Source organism: Triturus cristatus, chromosome 4_1 (assembly GCF_964204655.1).
Source record: "Triturus cristatus chromosome 4_1, aTriCri1.1, whole genome shotgun sequence".
NCBI lineage: Eukaryota > Metazoa > Chordata > Amphibia > Caudata > Salamandridae > Triturus > Triturus cristatus.
Genome location: NC_140585.1, coordinates 1204478496 through 1204499292, shown reverse-complemented (window position 1 = coordinate 1204499292; position 20797 = coordinate 1204478496). Strand labels below are relative to the sequence as shown.

At 47.7% G+C, this 20797-nt stretch overlaps 1 long non-coding RNA gene across 1 annotated transcript in view; it reads left to right on the top strand.

Annotated features, from left to right (window-relative positions):
* The first annotated feature begins 11510 nt into the window (after window positions 1-11510).
* LOC146856399 (uncharacterized) overlaps window positions 11511-20797 on the top strand; it is a 114667-nt gene continuing 105380 nt past the window's right edge. Inside the window, exon 1 of the long non-coding RNA XR_014980942.1 lies at window positions 11511-11705. This is a non-coding gene — a long non-coding RNA (uncharacterized LOC146856399). The remainder of the gene's footprint in view (window positions 11706-20797) is intronic.

Sequence of the window (20797 nt, the reverse complement as noted above, 5' to 3'; positions counted from 1 at the left end):
TCTTCTCTCATCCTTAAACAAATTAAAGTATTAGAACACCAATATTTCACCACTAATTCTAATGATACTCTCTCTTCTCTCATCAAAGCCAAAATGCAATTTAATAAACACTCCTGGGATTCCGTTTGTAACCATCTCCTTAAATTGTTCATCACATAACATCACAACCGGGGATACTAGTCCCTCCGAGCCGTCCCACCCCCGCCACCACCGTCCAAGAAAGTGCATGTGAATTAGTCCAGCAAGCGTGCCTCTGCTTCCTGTGGCGGGTCCAATATTAGACCCCGGTAGTCTGCCCACCGCTTCCATATCTTAAAGTGTTTGCGCGGACACCCCCTGGCAAGGAAAACGGGTTGTTCTAACCCCATACAAAAATCTAGCCCATTTTTTCCATGCAGCCACCGATGGGGCCCTAGGTGCCTTCCAGGCTCTGGCAATATCCCTTTTTGCTAATGTGAGGCCCAGTTGTAAGAGGTGGCATTTATAAATATTACCCCCCACTCTCTCCATAACATGTAGCAGGGCCAATTATGGCGTGCGGGGGAGCTCCCATCCCAATACCTCAGAGAGGCAGGAGTATATCCCTCTCCAAAAGCTATTTAATGATAGGCAGCTCCAGACCGTGTGTATAAGTGTACCGTCCTCCCGATGACAACGAAAGCACTCGGGAGAGGCGATCATTCCCGCCCTCCACAGACGCACTCTGGTGAAATACACCCTGTGAAGGTACTTGAACTGCACTAGCCGTAGGCGCATTGCTATCGCCGCCCCCCATGGGCCGCTAGGGCCTCAGCCCAGTCCTCCTCCTCCAATGCACCCACGTCTTCCTCCCAAGCACTCCTAAGCCTCCGTAGGTTGGGGGAGCAGTGAATGACCAGTGACTGATATATTCGGGAGATCTTGCGATCCGGGAGGTCCCCCATGAAGACCTGTGCCTCTATGGGGCTAAATTCGGGTAGGGACTCCAGGCCCTCCAAGCTAGGGGATAGGGCGTGCCTAAATTGTAGGTAGCGGTAAAACTGGGAGCGCGGCATCGCATACTCCTCCTGTAGTTCCTTGAAGGATTTAAGTGTCAAGTCCCTCATAACATCCCCCAGAACTGAGATGCCTATTACGTCCCATCCACGGAAGCCCTGCAGTGCTGCCAGTTGAGGTAAACGCCCGTGATCCCAAAAGGGGGTCTCACGGGTCAAAGTGTTCCACCACTCCATCCGGCGCAGAGCCTGTCTCCAGATCAGAAACACCACCTGCGTGACCGATGGCAACGACCTCAGGAGCGGTGCTGAGTATAGTATCGTATGTAGGGAATGGCGTCCCATAAGCTGCTGCTCAACTACATATGCCAGGGCTCCCCTGTCACCATACCACCACTCATTGAGGACTAGTGAGTGTGAAGCTTGATAGTACGAGGGGACATCTGACGCAAGACCCCCACAGTAGGTAGACAGGAAGTCTGTGCGCAAGGCCACCCTTACCTTCCCCCCTCCCACAGAAACTGACCCAACGCTGCATTCACTTGCTTAAACCATCGGGGTGGGATCTGGTATGGATGGTTCTGCAATTGTTAGAGGAGCCGGGGAAGCGCCACCATCTTAAAAATCGCCAACCTACCATATAGGGATAGGGGCATGCGGGACCATGCCATAAGATCTTCTCGGGTACGTTCTCACACCGGGGCCAGGTTGCGTTCCCAAGACACTGCCGGCACATCGGACAGGAAGACACCCAGATATTTCAACCCCCCCACCGCCAGTTGAACCAAAGGTGCCCATGCTCCCACTCTCATTCGACCCCCACAAGGCCCATAGTGTAGATTTACGTGGGTTCATATACAATCCCGAGGTTTCCCCAAAGATCTGTAGGATACGCATCAGCCGCGACCCCGTCTTGTCTACATCCGTGAGAAAGAAAAGGACGTCATCCGCGTAGAGTGCTATTCTATCTGATAGGCCCGGCGCCCACTCAAATCCCCGAATCTGAGCATCAATGCGCACCCAGGCCGCCAGCGACTCCATGGCGAGCGCAAATGGATACGGGGAAAGGGAGCAGCCCTGCCGTGTTCCCCGCTGAATAGAAAAAGGCCTGGAGAGTGCTCCCGCCACCCGCACCGACACTGTCAGGTCTGTGTATAGTAGCATTAGGTAGGAGAGAAATCTCAGGCCGAAGTTGAGTCTCCGCAGCAAGGCGAAGAGATACACCCAGCTCAGGGAATCGAATGCCCTGTCCATGTCGGCCAACAAGAGCGCCGCCGGTTCCCCCAACTGCCCGCTGGCCACCACCGCCACATGTGCGCGCCTGATATTATGTTGGGTCGCCCTCTGGGGCATGAACCCAGTATGGTCGGGGTAAACCAAAGTGGAAATGTGTGGTAGAAGCCGGTTGGCCAACACCTTGGCCAAGACCTTCGCCTCCACGTTCAGGAGGGAGATGGGACGGTACGACGCATGCTGTTCTGGAGGCCTGCCAGGTTTAAGGAACACCACCACCTCCGCATGCCTCCAGTCCGGGGGCAGCGAGCCGCGCTCTTGCGCCTCCTCCACCACTGGTCTAAAGTGTGGGGCCAGCTGTATAAAATATTTTTTTTTAAACTCACTGGGGAATCCGTTCGGTCCTGGAGCCTTCCCGGGATTCAGTTCCCCCAGTGCAATGCCCAGCTCCTCAGCGGCCGGTCTAGTCGGTCCCGCACCTCATCTGAAACGACCTTAGGCGGTAAGTCATCTATGAATTTAGCTATGACGGCGGCTGTAAGGCATTCTTTTGGTGCGTAGAGGTCCTCATAGTATATAGCAAAGCTTTCTGCGATAGCTGAGGGCTCGATAAGCGGTGCCCCGGCCGGGCCTAGGACTCTCGGTAGGGCCTGGGAATGAAAGGCACCCTGACATAGTCGATGCAGCATCCTGCTGGATTTGTCCCCCCATTGATACACCCTGCTACGCGTCGCCAGCCAGGCTTGGCGGGCTTCGTCCATTAGCAGGGCTGCATAGTTTTGCTGTGCCAATATTAATTGCCGTCTGACTGGGCCACCCTCCGCTTCCCGGCTCCTACGTTCCAGCACCTCCACTTCTGCCTCTACATGCAACAGTTCCTTCTTGTGCTCCCTACGCGCCACCACACACCAGGAAATATCCACCCCTCTTAGCGTGGGTTTTAGTGCCTCCCACAGTATCGCAGCAGAGGAATCAGACCCCACATTAACTGTCAGATAGTGATCGATAGCGTTGGTCAGATGCTCCCTGTAGTCCTCTTTCTGCAAATGCCACACAGAAATGCGCCATCTAAGCGGTTGCCGGCCTTGACCTATCTGAAGCGTAAGGGCCACCGGTGAATGATCTGACAAGCCCCTGGGCAGAATATCAGCTGACACCACCTTGTGCACTATCACCCTGGGGACGAAAAGGTAGTCTCGTCTCGAGAATGAATCATGTATTGTGGAGAGATAAGTGTATTCTCGACGAGATCCATGTATGTACCTCCAGCCATCTACCCAATCAAGTCCCGTCACTAGGGAGTGTAATTTTGTGGGAGGACCGACCCCGTTCCATGACGTCATTCCAGTCCCCGCTCACAACTGAGAGCGTCTCTGGCATGTCCGCCCAGATGTTCATAATCCGCTCCACTAAATTCAATTGCAATGGCGGGGGAGCATAGACGCTACCCAATGTCAGAGTGTCATCCCCAACTTTGCCCCGAATAAAAATCTATCGCCCCTGTGTGTCTGACCAGTGTTTCTCATGTGTATATGGAACCCTGCGGTGAATCAATCTCGCCACTCCCCGCAAACCACTCGTGAAGCCAGAGTGAAAAATGTGTTGGAACCCGTAAATCTGCAGACACAGGGCCTTAGTGCCCATTAAGTGTGTTTCCTGTAGCAGGAGCACATCGGCCCCCACCCGCTTGGGTTGTTGATGTATGGCCCCACGTTTGATCTTGTCCAGAGCCCCAAGAACGATCCAGCTAACAATGCGCAGGTCACCCGCATCCCGCCCGATGTATCTGACATCCTGATAAGCATTTTTTACCTTGACGGGTATGGGAGCTCCTTGGTGTGTGTGCTAACCTGTGAGAACCCATTGTGGATGCGCAATCTAGTAACAAAAACAACCCCTCTTCCCGTAACAGCCCCCCCATACCTCAAGAACGCTGAAGTATCTGTCGTGGCCGGATAGGAACCGAATCCCCAACCGGGGGACAGGAACCGTACCACCCAATGGATCCCCAACTTACAACCCATGCCCCGCGGGCAATTCCCCCGCCAGCTGCTGCCTGGCAGAGATACCAGCCCAAATCCAAGCCTATCCGGTAATTAGTCCACAGTCCGAGGTCCCGCAGCCCCAAACGGACCCAAGGATCAGTCCGCAGAAGCCTGTCTTTCAGAGGCGGAGCCCCCCCCCCCCCGAGAGAGGGCAATACTGGATTGGGAACGACACCTGGACCTCGACCTCCGGCTTCCCCTCAGCTGGCCCCGGGGTCCCCTCCGGGCCGCCTCGCTCGATGACGAATCCAATTCCCTACCAGGTGGTGTATGGACTCGCACCCGCACTGTCTCATCTGTCCATTTGAAAACCTCCTCCGGGGTATGAAAGAAGTGCGTACGGGAGCGGTACACCACTCTCAGGCGGCCAGGAAATAACAGGGCATATGGGAGCTTGAGGTCTCAGAGGCGGGCCTTCACCTCAATAAACGATTGTCGCTGCTGCGGCACCAGTCGTGTGTAATCCGGGAATATAATGCATGCATTGTTATAGATAAGGGGTTCCTTGGCTCGGGCCTTCTTCAAGATAGTGTCACGGTCCAAGTAGTTTAGGAGTTTTGCTATGATTGGTCGCGGGCGAGCCCCTTGTGGGGGCTTCTGCATAAGTGCCCTGTGTGCCCGTTCCACCACAAAGCAGCGGGAGAGTACATCTGGGGGGAGCTAGCCCTCCAGCCACTGTGTCAGGAAACGCTCCACGTTGTCCCCCTCGCAGCCCTCCGGGAATCCAAAAGAGCGGAGGTTGTTGCGCCGGGCACGCCCTTCGGCATCCTCCACCTGCATTGCCAGTCCCTTCTGGATTGTTTCCATGGCAGCAACCTTCTTCTTCAGGGTAGTGACATCATCTTCAACTCCGGAGATGCAGGTTTCGGCCTCCGTAATGCGCGCTACTGCATTACGCAGATCTTGTCGCAGCAGCATGACATCCAAGCCAACTACACCAATTTTGGCGTCATGCATATCCCTGGACTGGGTAATAGCCGCCAGGAGTGTTGCATTATCTGGCGCCAGCCCCCGATGTCCCAGCCGCTGCTCCCGCACCAGTGAATTTGTCTATTGGGCCCTGTTTGGTCTGGCCCCACCGCCCTTATCTCGCGTCATGTCTACCAACAGGGCTCTCCACTCAGGCACCAGAGGACGTCAGATGCGATGCACACCAGCGGGCCAGTGCGGTCCGAGTTTGCTGCCGCGTGGCTCACCCCCCGGAAGGTCTCCCAACCCCCCCCTTGCGGCCCGACACGACTGCCGAACCCCCAACCTGCACCAGCCCCTATCGAGTGGAAAACTGGGGGCAGCACGTGGAGCGTATCTAGTCATCCCCCACCTGCGTGTGCTCACTTGCCCCACGTCCACTCCAGGAAGGGGAACAACCTTTACAACGCAACTTTTACAACGCACTACCATTACAACGCATTTTTTACAACGCATAATCCATTACAACGCATGATATTACAACGCAGGATACTACAACGCATTTTTAAAAACTACCTTTACAACGCATTCCATTACAACGCATACTACCATTACAACGCATACCATTACAACGCATAATATTACATTATACTATCCAACACTTACCCTACTGATGCACCCCCTGGAGTTAGAATAGTAATTTTTACCCCTATACTATCCAACACTTACACTACTGATGCACCCCCTGGAGTTAGAATAGTAATTTTTACCCCTATACTATCCAACACTTACACTACTGATGCACCCCCTGGAGTTAGATTAGTAATTTTTACCCCTATACTATCCAACACTTACCCTACTGATGCACCCCCTGGAGTTAGAATAGTAATTTTTACCCCTATACTATCCAACACTTACCCTACTGATGCACCCCCTGGAGTTAGAATAGTAATTTTTACCCCTATACTATCCAACACTTACCCTACTGATGCACCCCCTGGAGTTAGAATAGTAATTTTTACCCCTATACTATCCAACACTTACCCTACTGATGCACCCCCTGGAGTTAGAATAGTAATTTTTACCCCTATACTATCCAACACTTACCCTACTGATGCACCCCCTGGAGTTAGAATAGTAATTTTTACCCCTATACTATCCAACACTTACCCTACTGATGCACCCCCTGGAGTTAGAATAGTAATTTTTACCCCTATACTATCCAACACTTACCCTACTGATGCACCCCCTGGAGTTAGAATAGTAATTTTTACCCCTATACTATCCAACACTTACCCTACTGATGCACCCCCTGGAGTTAGAATAGTAATTTTTACCCCTATACTATCCAACACTTACCCTACTGATGCACCCCCTGGAGTTAGAATAGTAATTTTTACCCCTATACTATCCAACACTTTCCCTACTGTTGCACCCCCTGGAGTTAGAATAGTAATTTTTACCCCTACACTATCCAACACTTACCCTACTGTTGCACCCCCTGGAGTTAGAATAGTAATTTTTACCCCTACACTATCCAACACTTACCCTACTGTTGCACCCCCTGGAGTTAGAATAGTAATTTTTACCCCTATACTATCTAATACTTACCTTAAATGTAATTTAATATTATGCGTTGTAATGGTATGCGTTGTAAAGGTAGTATGCGTTGTAATGGTAGTGCGTTGTAAAGGTATTTTTTAAAAATGCGTTGTAGTGTCATGCGTTGTAATGTCATGCGTTGTAATGGATTATGCGTTGTAAAAAATGCGTTGTAAGTGCATGCGTTGTAATAGTGTGCGTTGTAACGTCATACATCCCTCCAGGAACCTGCAACTTCCCTGGCACCACTGGGAGTCTCACTCGTGTCTGGGACCAGCAGCCTCACCTCCAACACCGCAGCAGCGACCCAAAATGGCGGTCTGTACCACTAGCAATGTTCAAATCCAGCAGCCGCCCGCCGGCCAAAGCCTCACCAGGGGGACGGCGCCAGAGCCGAGCTCAGCCCCTGAACAGGCCTCAGACACCGCTCTGTCCTTTGCAACAAGCTCCAGGGGCCTTATTCTTATCCAAGCGGGCCCTCCGTTGCTCCTCCACTCCGGGGCACCGCCCCTCCCCCCTGCGGCCCGACACAGCCGCCGAGTATCGCCGCCTGTATGGTGTGCAGGAGATCGGGTGATATGGAGGAGCAGCAGTCACAACAGACCCCACAATTGTCAGCGTGTGGGTCCCAGGCGTCACAACCGCCCCCTCACCCTCAGAGGTCCGCACGGCCGCCCCCCAGGCCGCACAATATGGCCGCCGGCTCACCGCCGCAACTACTGCCGCAATCTCCTACCTCCGTGGCCCAATCGGGCCACCGACGCTCGCTGCAGCCCTCCTCAGTATGCGGAGGACTCGGCCTTCTCACTTGGGATCCACTCCGCCAGATAGTTGCAGGGGTTGTTGATGGTCTCGCGGCCAGCCCGCCAGCCGCTCCCCCGCCTGGGCCACGCCTCCGCCCAGTCAAGTCAGGAGACTCCCCGGCTTTGTGCAAGGTGCCTCCCTCACAGGCCGAGGCCGCCCTCGGCGATCTTATCTTCACCGCTGCGCCTTCCACCGCGTCGGGACTTGCCTGGGGGGATGTCACAGCTTTCCGGTGGCGTTTGGTCTGTGTTAATACCGACACGAAGTCGGATAGGCAGGATCAGTATACAGGATGATGCGGGCTGGACGGAGCGAGATCAAGACACGACCGCCATCTTCGCTGGCCAAGCCACCCCATCTCCTTAAATTTAACGCAAAAAATGTATGGCGGACGGAATAAAGCGGGCAAATCTCTGGCCAACTACCTTAAAATTAAGAAACAGAAGTCTAAAATCGTCGCTATTACTGATAATTCCGGTGTTCATCATACTGTTGATGAAAAAATACTTGATTGCTTTGTCCAGTATTATACTTCTCTTTACACTCCAGAGTCTACTCCTTCCTCCGCTCAAATTGATTCTTTCTTCCAATCCATTCCGAATTCCTCTGCTGTTTCGACAGATCTTACTCTATTGGACATTCCTATTACAGAAACAGAAATTATTAACGCTATCAATCTTCTACCCAAAGACAAAACACCAGGTCCGGACGGCTTCACTGTTCGGTTCTAGCTCCATTTAAAAAAATCTTTAATACCCCATTAATTTTAATTGATACATCATTTTCTTCACGAAGGAGAGTCAAAGGGAACCTTTACCCAAGCAATGTTATGTCTAATTCCTAAAAAGGACAAGGATCCCTCCCTTTGTAAAAATGATAGACCCATCTCTTTTATTAACACTGATTGTAACATTTTTGCTAAAATACTAGCCATTCGTATTAATAAAGTAATTCCTGATCTTATTAATATCTATCAGTCTGGGTTCGTTAAAGGGAGGTCTATAACCGACAATTCAAGAACTCTCCTTAACATCATCCATCTTGCCTCTAAATTGGATTCCCCTGTTGCTGCCATCACGTTGGATGCTGAAAAAGCATTTGATAGGGTGAGCTGGTATTTTATGTTTGGAGCGTTAAGATGGCATGGTTTTAGTCCCCCTTTTATTAGATATGTTCCACTACTTTACTCTAACCCTTCTACTTCTATATGTGCCAATGGTTGTCAACCTAAATATTTATCTCTACATAGAGGAAGCAGACAGGGGTGCCCCCTTTCCCCACTTCTTTTTATTCTTGCTTTAGAGCCTTTTATCGAAAAAATCAGGCGCTCACCTTTATACACTGGTTTCCAATTTAAGGATATTGACATTAAGTTCACTGCTTATGCAGATGATATTCTGCTTTACATCTCTAACCCTTCCACTTCTTTGCCGGCTCTTTTTTCTTTACTACAAGAATACTCCTCAGTCTCTGGCTACAAATTGAATATTGATAAGTTCGAAATCTTACCTTTAAATAAATATTGTCTTTCCCACATGTTTCTCGGCTCCGGCTTTGAATGGAATCCCAAGAGCATCAAGTGTTTAGGTGTCCTTTATACAAATACTATTAGGGAAACCGTTATGATTAATCATACAGATATACTTAAAAAACTCTCTGCTCTTAAAGAGAGTTGGCCCCCGCTTTTTTTATCCTGGTGGGGCATACTCTCCACTATCAAGATGATGCTCCTCCCCATTGTTAATTTTTACCTCTCTATGCTCCCGGTCTCCCTTCCGCTTTATTTCTTTAGCACCATAAATCACTCCTTAACAAAAATGTTATGGAACAATCGCAAAGCTAGGATTTCTCTCTCCCGTCTCCAGCAGCCCAAAGACTCAGGCGGAGTCAATTTCCCTAACATTAGTCGTTATCACTCTGCCTTCACATTAAAACAAATTTGGCCCTTTTTAACTGACTCCCCCGCCCCTCCCTTAACAGCTTGGAGTTCACTTGAACTCGCTCCACTCTTACCCTTTTCATTTCTTACAGCCACCCTTATATCTCAACCCCCGAAACGTCTTTCCACTCCCATCTTTAATCACTCTAAAGCTCCTTCTCTTTCTCTGTTTCGTTCTCATCTCTCTCCTGAGGAATTTCTTTCCCAAACTCCAATATGGTACAATAAATTCTTAAAGATCAATAACAGAGCACTCTTTTGGAAGGAATGGATTGATAAAGGTATTATCACTCTTGATCAATTAATGAAAGATAATTTACCAAGGGAGTTTTCAGATCTTCACGAGTCGTTCAATATCTCTAACACTCACTCTCTTCAGTACCCCCTCTTGAAAACCTCTCGCTTCCAAATCTTTTCTCAGGATTGCCCTTCAGCCACTCCTGCTCAAGTCCCCTCCTTTACACTTGATTTCTCTATCCCACTTAAAGCTTCTGCCATCTATAAACTGCTCTCCCGTCCTTTAGCAAACAGATCTAAGTCACCAATAGAACTACTTTGGGAGAAAGAATTAGCCCAGGAAATTTCGCCTCAGCTTTGGGACTCTGTTTGGTCCAAAATACATACCTCATCCCGTTCTGCAAGCACTACACATACTTTATTTTTCTTTTATAACAGACTTTTTTTTACCCCCTCTGATTTGCACAAATTTAAATTAGAATCCAAAAAATGTTGGTCATGTCCAAGTCAGAACAGTGATTTTCTCCATATTTTCTTTCACTGTCCGTCAATTAAGTCTCTATGGTCTCATATTTGGTCCAAATTAAATGTTATCCTATCCACCAATTTCCCTTTTGAGATTATACATATATTTTTAGGAGGCTCCTCACCAATATGGAATGTTCAATGCAATGTACGAAAATGTATAGATTTATAGCCATCTCTCTCCAAATTCTTACAACCAAATGGAAAGACACCTCCAAAATCTTGTCACTATCTTGGTGGAATTTGTTATGCCATCATCACAGGCTTGATCGCTCTTTTGCTACTTCAGTACCTTTATTAATTAAAAAAGATTTATTATGGTCACCTCTCACAGCGTATCTCTCCACTCATGCTCCTTGAAGCCATTACCTACTTCCATTTACAGTACTCTCTTTGTTCTTTATTACTTGTTTACTTGTAACGTATTTTACAGAGGTTGTTGTTATTGAACTGCATGTTCTCTCTTTTATGTTACCCCTCCCTCTTCCCCCTCTATCTTTCCTTTTCTCTTTTTCTTTCTCCCTTTCCTTTTCAAAAAATCTTTAAAGCTTTTTTTTCCTATGTACAGTTTTATTTCCCTTTTTTGGGACTGAATTTTACAAATGTTATGTTCAAAATCATTCCATATTTAACTGGAACGCATTTGCTCTTGTAATGATGTTTTACTATGTTTAATAATTTTTAATAAAGCTTTCTAAATAATAGATATTTCGTAACGTAAAATTGTGCAAATTACACTGATTAGTTTAGCCTGCATTTATTTTCCATTTAAGGTTAATTATTGTATATGTCGTTTCCTGAAAGACCAACAAAACAGTTACCGAATATTTTGTTATTTTTTGCCACGTCTTTGAACCCGCACCCACTGGCCAGGCCAGATTGCACTCTGTATCACAATTCACATACTTGTTGCAATGCAGTTTGACCTGTGAAATGGAGGACTGCAGGTCCCAGAATGCACAGAAACAGAGACTAGTAAGTGATCCGATAAAGCACATATTGATGACCAGTAGAAATCTGGAGCTCAGAGCTATATCTTAAAAAGTGATATATATCGAGTCTGTGCGCAGTCTCCTAGGCACTGAGTCCGGGTATTGAAACTCTGCAATGAAATTTGTCGACAGAGTTTTGTAAGGAATTGTTGCCGCTCTTCGTGTTTCTGTGAATGACTTCTCGTTCACATTCCAGAAACCATTCCTGGCTTTTGATTGGCTAGTTGTCCGGTGCTGCGCAGTTGCCGCTGAATTGCAAGATCGTAGTGAACTCTCGAGTCGAGGGGCGCGTGGGTCTGACGGGAGCAGCGGAATATGGAGGGGAGGGAGGGGGACTGCTCGTTGCCCCAAGGCGCAGAGGCTTTATCTTTCCCCAGGAGCTCTATTTCTTCTTTTATTCTGCTCCGCGGCACCGATGTTTGGAACGGGACGAGGGGCGTTTCTGGTTAGTAAAATTTACACTACGCATTATGCCACATGAAAAAGGAGGTGGATGTCAGTACTTGTGTCTTTCGCAGTTTTAATATATTTATGCACAGGGGTCGTCTGCTGCTCGATGGTTTGTGGGTGCCGCGTTTCTTTCATCGCGGTGCCCACACCCGTGTGTCTTCGTCGTCACTCGGGCCCATCTTTGCCTTCTACCTGGTGGTACCATCCTGTGACGTCATCGCTGTCTTCTGTACTATGAACAGTACGTAGACTGTAGTAATGTGATACTTGTGGTTATGTTGTATTTTCTCAGTTGTGTACGAGGCCTGCAAATGGTTGTTTTGAAGCTGAGGATTGGGGCGGGATCTGTAAAAGGAGCCAGTCATATTTGTAGGTTAGGTTTGATCTTTTGAGGGGCTGTAAATAAAAAAAAACTCCATGCCGATTTCATGGAGCTAAATTAATCAAATCAATATGGCCTAAATTATTCTATTCAAAATGGCTTTATTCGACAGATATCTCATCAAGCATACTACAAAAGCATAAAAATATATTAAAATATATTAAAAATATATCATAAGTACCATAACAAATGTACACATTTACATGGTAGTCGTAGTTGATAAAACTATCAAAACCTTGTTTACATTGTTCTATTCATCATCCTCTATAACACCGGACACCCTGTATGTGGCCAGCATCTACAGTTCATACGATGAAGAGAAAAGAACAATAGGAACAGCCCTCTCCCTAAAAAGAGGACGTGATCTAATGGCCCAAGCCCAACTCGGATACTTTGCCAAGGCTACAGCAATGATGCTAGATGTGTCAGAGTGTAATAATCTTAGGGCAACCTCAAACCTTCTGGTGCCTAGGGCTTTACAAATATGCATCCGCCATACTCGACGGGGGGCAGCATATACCGGACAAGCAAATAATACATGAGCTAAAGACTCCAGATGGGTGAGACAGATGGGGCAAGAGTTTGCTTCAGCATTTCCCCATCTTGCTGTAAATGATCTTACTGGCAAAGAGGCCTCCCTAAATTGGAAGTAAAGCTTGCGGTTTGGTAATAATGTCCCAGTACTGCTCAAAACTCAGTGCCGGCTTAACGGCAAGGAAACTCCCTGTAAGGGAGGAGATGTCACTGTTCCTATAGGTACCTTGTGCCACCCATTCCCAGTATTTCGCTTTTAAAACCGCTTTCGAGGGGAACGGAGTGCCTACTGGGTTTTCCCATAAGCAGACCATAGCAAGATTGATCAGGGAAGCTTTAATCCCCTGCAACCATTTAATCTTATGAAAACAGTCAGCGTTAATTAGGTCCCTGAGGCCTGCAGCATAAGTTAGCCAACTCAGGGGTACACCAGATTCTCCTCCAATAAAGGAAGGGACGCAGTCTTGCTCTATCGGCCAATGCCTTCTTACCTAGATCGTATAACAGTGGGCGTACCAGAGTGCTTTATGGGAGGCTGGTGATCTTACGTAGGAACCTGTTTTCTTCTATTGTCATTTGTGAGAGGTTCTCAAAGCCCCAGAGCTCGGCCCCATATAGGACAGCGCTGACCACTTTCAGATCATATATTTGAAGCACCGGTCTTACTGGTTTTGTAAAAGAGGAGCTAAACTCAGATTGTAAGACACCGGCCTGTTGCCGGTGTTTTAATGAGGCCAGATTAAGTTGTCCCTTCCAGCTGAGGTCTCTCTGTAGGGTGACCCCCAAATAAACGAAGTCTGTAACATGTTCCAAGGGTTATTCAGCTCAATGCCACCCTTAAACGCTTTGTGTGGATTAAAAGACATGAATTTTGTTTTTGACACGTTGATTTCCAACCCTCTTAGTTGGCAAAACTCCTCAAAGAGGTTGAGGGCTCTTTGGAGGCCACTTGGCGTTTTTGAAAGGATCAACGTGTCGTCCGCAAACATTAAAATTGGAATTTTGACACCTGCCAGGAAGGGGGGCATCTGTAGGAGTGGAGGCTATAAAGTCTGCAATCCCATTTATGAATAGGCAAAATAATGTGGGAGCCATTACACACCCTTGTCACACACCTCTCTCTATGGGAAAAGGGGTAGTGACTTCGCCCTGAGCTCCCCACCGAATCTTGGCAAAGTTATCCTCATGACTATAAGGGTTAACAACTCCGGAGACATCCCCATCTCTTGAAGTACAGACCATAGTTTTCTACGGGAGACGAGGTCAAAGGCCGATTTAAGATCCACAAAGGCAGCATAAAGGCTACCCTTGTTCAAGACCACAGTCTTCCAGTAGAGCATGATAAAACGAAATACCTGATCAATGGTACTAGAACACGCCCTAAAGCCTGCCTGCAGAGGGGATAAACTATCTGTCTCTTCCACCCAATCCTGCACTCCCTGTTTAAAACTAAGCGCCCCATTATCTTTAGGAGTGAGTCTATCAGGCTGATGGGCCTGTAGTTACCAGTCTGAGATTTATCCCCCTTTTTAAAAACGGGGATGATCTCAGCCCCTTTCCCAGAATCAGGAACTGGAGCACTCTGAGCGATTGCATTAGCCACCATCGCATTGTAATGGCACCATTTGGATTTTTCATGCAGAAATATATCAGGCGGAATGCCGTCTGGGCCCGGTGCTTTACCTCCCCTTATAGCCCCCAGGGCCAAACTGACATCAGTGTCATCAAAGACTGTGCCTGTGTAATACAGGCACGGGGGCTTCTCTGCCGTCCCCTCGTCTGAGCTACATGCATATGATGCAGCGCGGAGTGCAAAATCCCTCCCTACTACCACGGTCTAAAAGATCTCACACACACGCACACTATCCATACATTCGTTGGTGGGACCCATAACACCAACACACACTCACCATCAGGGACTGGAGCACTCTGAGCGATTGCATTAGCCACCATCGCATTGTAATGGCACCATTTGGATTTTTCATGCAGAAATATATCAGGCGGAATGCCGTCTGGGCCCGGTGCTTTACCTCCCCTTATAGCCCCCAGGGCCAAACTGACATCAGTGTCATCAAAGACTGTGCCTGTGTAATACAGGCACGGGGGCTTCTCTGCCGTCCCCTCGTCTGAGCTACATGCATATGATGCAGCGCGGAGTGCAAAATCCCTCCCTACTACCACGGTCTAAAAGATCTCACACACACGCACACTATCCATACATTCGTTGGTGGGACCCATAACACCAACACACACTCACCATCAGTCCGTGCGAGAGGCGATTATCCTTCCAAGCGCTGGATAATGAGGGAGGAAGGTACCACTTTACCCTAATGAGCAACAAACCTACAAACCCTTTTTCATACTCATTAGGCCCTAGATTCCACATTTGGTATTACCCTCATAACCGGGACGGATCTGTTAGTTGTAGTTTAAGTGAAATTCTAATTCTCTAATTAACCTTTTCATTAACACATTTCAATGAATAAATAACCCAACTCATTTCTGTAGATTTTCAATTCCAATTTTATATTAATATAGTAGATTAAAATCATTCATTTGATCAAGTTGCCATTCATATTTACCTATTCTGGCTAAAGTCGTCCTCTATGTCAAATCTGGCAGTCTCACAAATCTATGCCCATCAATTTTAGCAGGTTAAGTTCATCAGGATTTTGGGCATTAATTCAGTCCGTCAAAGATTCAGGCTAACAGCTGTCCTGTAGTGTCACCGTCCTCTCCGTCAGCATATCATCAGGAAATCGAAGGAGCGACCGTAATTACCTCTCTATTCTACCATAATTTATAGTAAAATTGATGATAACAAGTAATAAAATTTGGGCATCCGAGTTCACTGATTGGACAATCAGGGATCATCCTTTTGGTTTCTCACGAAAGTGTCTTTTGGGTTATGACCCTTGCCAGTTCCGGTTCACACAACAGTCTTTGTTCAAAAATATTTGGCTGACGTCCCAGGTTGTCCTTGGAAGGTACATGTTCATCTGGGGTCAGGTCCAGGCCACAGTTGCTAGCGGTGACAGATGCGCACTTCACCCCGAACCTTGAGCAATGGAGCCGGTTTCATCGGATACAGGAGTCAGCCATTTTGTGGCCACTCGAAATGGTCAACTTAAGCAAAGAAACACAAAAACGTAATTAATACATAGAAATGGCTACTTAAATGTTATTCCCTCGCTAATACCCATATGTGTGTGTATTTATCTAGCCAAAAGCAACACTCAATGCGATTTATACTTACTAAATAAAGCACGAATCACAATTACATCACCAAAGCAACATATATCATGCAATGTTCTATTTATCTATCATTAGTATGCGTACGAAATTTAGTTCACGTAATTAATTAGGCCATGCAGATGCAAATCCCACGTGTATTTTGGTCATTAATAAGGTTGATTAGTCTTTTCCACATCACTCCAAACCATTAGTACAATTATAATTAATTAATTAATCTAATTAATAAAACGACATGCAAAATGGGGTGGGTATACAAAATTTTGCATAACCCGCTCCAGCACATATTGGGACTTGAAATGAGTGACCCATTGGTCCTGTGATACGTGGATTTGCGGCTGGGTTGGCTGGCCACCCCTGTCCCACTTAAACTAGCATGCGTAAATAAAAACCCTAAACAGTTCTGGAGTATAGTTAAGTTCCTGCCATCTAGCCTCGTCCCAGGATTTTTTTTGCCTTAACTTGTGCTCTTCGGTAATTCTGCATTAATTGCCGTACAGCACTGTGATTCCCCTCTTTAATTGCGGCTCCTAATTGCCTACGCACCTCTTTACATTCCATGTTAAACCACTGTGGGCATGCTTAGGACAAGCTCTCTTGGCCTTATGGTGTCTAATGAAATGGGTGCGTAACTTGGCAAAAAACCTAACATGAGTGCCGGTCACCGAGTCTAGAGCTGATGGGTTTGCCACACATGCTTCCAACTCTGTGATCGCCCCTTCAACGTCTAGGGGTATCGAGGCTAAAGCTTCGGGATGCTCAAGTATATTAATCCATTTTAAATGTCTCATGTCGTTTGATGAAACCACATCCCTCGTGAGCAAATTACTCCCTGGTCGTGTGTGTTCCCGTTGTGGTAACAAATCAAGAGTTGCACACAGGGGATTGTGTTCACTCTCTGGCCGCTCTCTTACTACCATATCCCTTAAGGCATGCCACAGTCGCAGGTTAATTAATAAATAGTCTATGCGACTAGCACAGTGGCCATTGTTAAATATATTGGCTCTGTGCCTATCAGATATGGATCTGCCATTAGCCGCCCGGAGTACCTTCTCCAAACAAGTGGCATTGATTTGGATTGCCACATCAGTCCATTTTTAGGTCTCGCCTGACCCAGCGCATGCGCTGGTCTGGTGAGACATTTAGTAGGTGGTTTTTGAAAGTGCTATCCACATTTTTGTGCTGGCTACAAGCTTGAGTGCATGATGGCGTGCACGCGCACAGCTGCTCCCCGCATTCCCCCCTCCCTTCTCGCCTAGCCATCTGTCTTTCATGCGCCAGCCTTCAGCACCATCTCTGCCCCTCCCCCGCTGCTGCGCGTGCATCCCTAGCGTGCTTCTTACCCTTCAAAACCTTCCCCTAAACCTCCCCATCACTTCTCTGACCAGCATCGTCCTCCCCTCCGATCGCTGCTGTGTTCTTGTAACTATCATCCTTTCCTCCCATCTCAACACCCACTTTGCATCCACCCTGGCCAACGCCATAGCCATTGTATTTCCCTATCCGTCCCCAACTGCTCCGCCCACTCACCAGGCTTCCGTACACGTCCGGTGGCCGCTGGTAGTACACAGTGTTCAGCGCCTCCTCCAGGCGCACTGCGACTCCGTTTGCTCGGTTGAACTCGGCTGCCTGTTGTTTAAGCTCATAAAACTCCCGTGCTTCGCGGGATACGCGGCAAGCCGCCGACAGGCCACCCCCGTAACTCATATCGCCTTCCTGAGTTTAACTTTCCCCAGCTGGTGTTCGTGCTCTAGTCTGGGGATGCAGCCTGGGCAGGACGCTCTAGACGTTGCTATGCAACTAGAAGCCTGCATGAAAGACCAACCTCGCGAGATCTGGTGTTCCCCGAAGTCGCTAGCGACCATGCCTTCTTGTCCACGGCAGTTATATTTTATGCTAACAGTGCTCGTTTTAGCCCTATATTATATTTAATGTGCACACAATAAACAACGTAGTATCCGTTCGTAGCATAGAAGTTAACTAAGCTATCACTTTGGCGCGTCCGCCTCTTGGTAAGCATAGCTGCCAAGGTTTCAGATTGCTATGTGTGACATTTTCATGATTACAGTGTAAATATGAGTAACATTTCAACCACTATGGGTGACACTTTTTGGCGAGCAACATCAAGCAATAAAGACGAGGGAAACATAAATAAAAGCAATTACACCCATCTCAGCAATGAGAAACTCCAAGAAGATTTACATCATATGCCACATGCTATATTGTTCCAAAAGAAAATAAGCTCATCAAACAATTTAGCTGACCGAGCGGTCCGCCTCGGTCCAGCGTGCCGCCCACCTGCTGAGCCCCGCGGGGGCAGTCACCATCAAACCAGCCGCAACCTGTTCCTACAGGCTCTACTGACTTCGTTCGGGATGCTAAGAAGTTAAGGTAGTTGATAGGTACCACAGTGGCTGACACATTTACCCGACCCCAAAAGAGTTAGTGGATGAGACTACTAAAATAGCTCTAAGGGCAAGCAGGCGGCAGCTCAGAAGAGGATCGAGACTGTCACCGTGCTTGCTGCTGAAGCACATTTTTATAGCATGATTAATAACACCGCCTCATCTTGTTAAACAGGTATGACCCAGTGTGTAGTAATTGTATAGCTCATCAATCTCTGGTGACACAGCACCCAGGATAATGTGCTGCATGGCTGTACACTTATAAGATCCCAAAAGCGAGACCTATTGGCTATGCCAATACTTGTTTTATTGGTTGCAGATCTAACTTTGGGATCCCCCATTGCTCATCAACATCTACAGTAAAATCACAATGTTCAACAGTAAGGGGCTCGAAAGTCACATTAAAATCTCCCGCAATCAAAATGTTAGAACCATGGGAGTGAAGATCTAGTAAGTCGTCTAGGACCGCTATAACTTCCGACTTCTTCCCCTTAGTGCCCCTGGCATAGATGTTATAAACGTCTGCAACCCCTTGATGGCCCTGCTTCAACCTGACGGCAAGGATGTCACTGCTCTGTGTTCGGGAACCTCCATATTAAAGCCGCCAGCTTGGCGCACCCAGATTACCAGTCCCCCTGACGGTTGACCCTTACCTCCACAGATTGCAGGAATGTCATAGTTTAAATAGCCTAAGCAATATACGGGGTCAGTTGTCCAAGTTTCCTGAAAACAACAAACATCAAAATGGTCAATAAAGGTGAACCAATCGGGGGAAATGGTCTTCGTCTTCAATCCTGCTACATTCCAGGATATCATGGATGTCCCATGGGTAGCAAGGGAACTTAGCCTCTGGCCGTTTGTATCAATAACAAGTTCATCATTTGGACCCGATGATCCTACTGGTAAAGAAGGTGCTACCCAAGAGGCATTAAACTCCCATCCTTGTTAAAAACAAGAGGGTTGTGCACCAGGTAAGGGTAAAAGAGGGGTTTCCCTAATCATGGTGGGGACAGACGGACCATCTGGTTGGTTCCGGGCATTACAGTGCAGTCAATCATTAGCCTCGAGAGGAAGAGCCCCTTGGCCGAGGCAGTGTATATTCTAGTGTTCTGTGGCACGTACTACTCGGTAAGAACCGTCTAAATTGAATCGGGGAACCTTCTGGGGGACAAGTACGATATTCCAGGGAAAGAAGATTTTCCTGCAATATCAACCTCATTCAATGTAAGCTCGATACAATCTAATGATTGGGTTCGGGAGGTGAGTCTAAGGGCCCTTGAAATATCTTTGCGAATTACAGACCAGCAGCCTCTAACATGGCGTATCCAATGTAGGAACTTACTGGTCAAGGAATCGGCGTTTTCAGGGCCCTTGCTTCAGTCATACTTGGGTACGTTAACCATGTAAACTTTATGAGGCAAATTAAAATTGGTCTGAGCAGGCAGTCGTGCATTTAAATTTTGTGGAAAGGCTGCGACGGGGGTGGTTCAATGGTTCTAGTGACGGATGGATGTGCCAACTTTGGGAATGCACTATTACAATTTGCCTCCTAATGAACACGGCCGGGGGCTATTGGGTGCTCGGTCCTAGGGGGTGCTGGGACCACTATACATGGCATAGCTGCAGGGGCTAATTTGCTAGCGAATTACTTCTTGGGGTCCTTACTTACAGCAGGTTCCTCCCGCTCTGGACAGATCACCTGACGAGATGTAAAGTCAGTAGACACGGAGCGATAGGGACAGGAGAGGTCTTTATTCAATAGCTGGTTAACCAGAGAAGTGGTTCTCATATCCTTGACCTCTAGTCTGAGAGTGTTAATAAGGCTTAATGTTTCCTGGGGAACATTGGTAGGGCTACAGCTTGGGTGTAGGATACATGGCTGGGGAGGCTGTGTTTGAGAAAGGGGGGGGCAACTAGGCCCCAATTCGGTGTCCTCTCCAGCAACTCCACCAGCGGTGAAAACCTATTAGTGCATGGGATTTCTGATCCTAACTTCTGTATATCACTCCCAGATGACTGATTTGAGTATTGACTACCCCTTCCTGCAACTAGGTCTCCCTCCCCACAAAGGTCTGAGCCCCCTTTTTTTGGTGGATTGCGGAACATAGCTGGAATAGCTAGTTGACGGACCATGATAGAGATACTTAAGCTAGCAGGCTGGGTGGAACGCTGTTGGGATTTAGCATTTGCAACATACGTAGTTGTGTCTGTCACTAATATGTCCTCACACTCGCTAATGAGAGTGTCTATCCTATCTAATACACAAGTACTCCGTGCGTGTTTCTGTGTCTTCCTAGCCTTTTTCCCTTTGCTGTCCCGCCCCGGCAAAAGAGCAGGCACAGGCAGCAAGAGCAGGCGCGTGTTTTTCTCCAGGAAGTGACAGCTTACCCAAGCGCCAGTGATTCTCTCGGGTACGTTTCCTTATTTGAGGTTATGTTTGCTTTTCAGGGATTTCTTGCCTGGGGAGCCCGAGAGCGCGTATCTGTCGCTTAATTCTTCTTACAGGTTTAATAC